The sequence below is a fragment of the Lactuca sativa genome, chromosome 7, assembly GCF_002870075.4.
Source record: "Lactuca sativa cultivar Salinas chromosome 7, Lsat_Salinas_v11, whole genome shotgun sequence".
NCBI classification, from domain to species: Eukaryota; Viridiplantae; Streptophyta; class Magnoliopsida; order Asterales; family Asteraceae; genus Lactuca; species Lactuca sativa.
The window spans coordinates 32162441-32165286 of NC_056629.2; positions in this window are offsets into that span (position 1 = coordinate 32162441).

Consider the following 2846-nt stretch of genomic DNA (forward strand, 5'->3'; position numbering starts at 1 on the left):
ACGCTCCATCGAACTATGACAAACAATGAGTCACCCTTTGCTACCTTTTCTTAGAACCCATTTAGTATGTCGGTTAACCACACACGCTCCACTAACGTCTTAGCAAGGGTACAAAATGTAATTTCATGGAATTGCATCAATTCACTTTTGCCTAAAGTAACTAAGATTGGGAATTTTGTAAAACATTTAGTTACTTTAACATTATACTTTTAATGATGCGAGGGTTTGCCCTATCCTACCCCGCGGTGGGTGAGAGTGGACACCCATTAAACGACCATTTTATAGGCCATAACCTTATACCCCCTTATAGATCGGCTTCGTAAATGGGGCCTACTAACGGTAAGACTAGCATTTTAAGTTTTATATATATATATATATATATATATATATATATATATATATATATATATATATATATATATATATATATATATATATATATATATTAATCTTATAATATTATAAAGTAAAAGGTTGAATTTTAAACTTTTAAATTCTAGGGTTCGAAATTTAAATAGTTCAAATTAAACATTTTAACCACAAAATTTAAATTTCAAAACTTGAGGGCAAGTTTTAAACTTTTTCAAAACACAAAGGATCAAATAACAAATAATTTTAAATTAAAAAATTAATTTAATGATTATCTAAATTTGACCTAATCAAGATGATTTACAAGATAATTCACCAAATAAATTCAAATAATCAAATATTATCAAATAAGGAAATTATTATTCAAATAATTGGTAATTATCTTTTGTTTTATTAAGGATATTGACAAAAAAGGTAATAAAATTCAGATTTTATTAAACTAAAATGATTTAGGTAAGTATCCTTAAGCAAAACAGCAAGAAATCCTGAAAATCTTTCTGTCTGACAGCTAAACTCGTCGAGTTCATCAGACAGTTAGCACAAAAAAAAACCGATTTTAAAGCTTGAATGAATAAACAAGGCATCAATACAATAGAAACCAAACAAATCTCTGATACCACTGATGGGTTTTACACAAAAGAACATCTTATGTGCTCATGCAAACCCTAATGCTTGGATATAGGTGTCTCTATTGTACATGCAATTCATCCAAGACTCAAGAACCCTAATATAGCATATGCATTTTGAAATGATCACATAAGGGCAGATCTAGATGATTACCTCTTGTAGAATGACTTGAATCTCTTCAATCTTCTTTCTTTGGAGCTTAGTCACAAGTGTCACTCCTCTAATGGTTTACAAACACCAAGAGCAAGAGAATGACTTATGATAAAGAGGAGCACCAAAAACGTCCTAGGGTTCTTCCAAGAGAGTTCACCACATTTTTGGGGCCATAGGGGTATTTATATAGTGATGTAATTAGGGTTTTCAACTAGGAAACCCTAATTTGACTACTTAGGCCCTAAGCAGCCCATGGACTCCCTTTAGAACACCCCTTGGACGATTTCTTTATGGGCTTCCCATAGAATTCGTCCAACCTATGTTCCAAGGCGATCCATAGCCCAATTGCAATTATCTTATAATTACAATTCCAGTCCCCTAAGTTTAATTAATTTCTTTTAGTCACAAAACTAACTATCAATTAATTCTTGACTAATATTAATTAAACAATATGATTTCTCCTTTAATATATTATTCATATAATATATTAATAAATCATAATTAATCCTCTCTCTCCATAAATCATCTTATCAAGTTGCTTTGGTGAAGGCAACCCAAAAGTACCATGCACAACTGGGTCAAGTACATACCAAATCTAGTTACGGGATTAGACACTAATCCTGATGGGTTTTGGTCATAAGACATCCTATGTGCTCATACAAACCCTAATGCTTGGATCTAGGTTTCTCTATTGTACATGCTTTGAATCCAAGACTATAAACCCTAATTCTAGCATACAAGTAATCATATTAGATATTAGAATAAGTTTATAATGTTACCTTGATTGTTATGTAGCAATAACAATCCCAATTCCTCCTTGAATTGACTTTGGAAGGCTTAGAGTCACAAGTGTCACTCCTCTAATGGTTCACAAACACCATAAGCAAGAGGATGAAGAGGAGAGAGGTTAGAGGCTGCCCAAAAACGTGTGAAACCATAGAAGGTTGCTTGTCCACGTTTTTGAGGCATAAGGGGTCTTTATATAGTAAGGCTATTAGGGTTATCTAACAAGGAAACCCTAATTTGGTTGCTTAAGCCCTAAGCAACCCATGGAGCCCTTTTTCTTAAAGCCTTAGACGACTTCATATGGGCTTCCCCATTAGAATTCGTCCACCTTATAATAAAAGGCAATCCATGGCCCTAATTGCAATTATCTTATAATTACAATTCCAGTCCCTTAAGTTTAATTAATCTCTTTTAGTCACAAAACTAATTACCAATTAATTATTGACTAATATTAATTAAACAATATGATTTCTCCTTTAATATATTATTCTCATAATATATTAATAAATCATATTTAATCCTTTCTCTCCATAATTCATCCTATCAAGTTGCTTTGGTGAAGGCAACCCAAAAGGACCATGCACCATCGGGTCAAGTACATACCAAAATAGTTATGGACTTAGACACTAATCCAACAAATCCAACACCGATGACTCCCGGCTATCATAATCACATTAATACTCAATCAGAGTCTATAACACTACTTAGGGTAAAATGACCATTTTACCCCTTGGTCCAATTGGAACATTCATAAGTCCCAATTCTAGCTTATTAAGCCCGGACCTCCTATGGCCCATCAAGGACTCCCTAAGGGTCCACTAATTACCCAATTTCTGAATTGGGCCTTATCCTACCAAATGGGCCCAAAAGTTTCAAGTCCAAATATAATAATTCCAAAGGGGTCCAGTCTC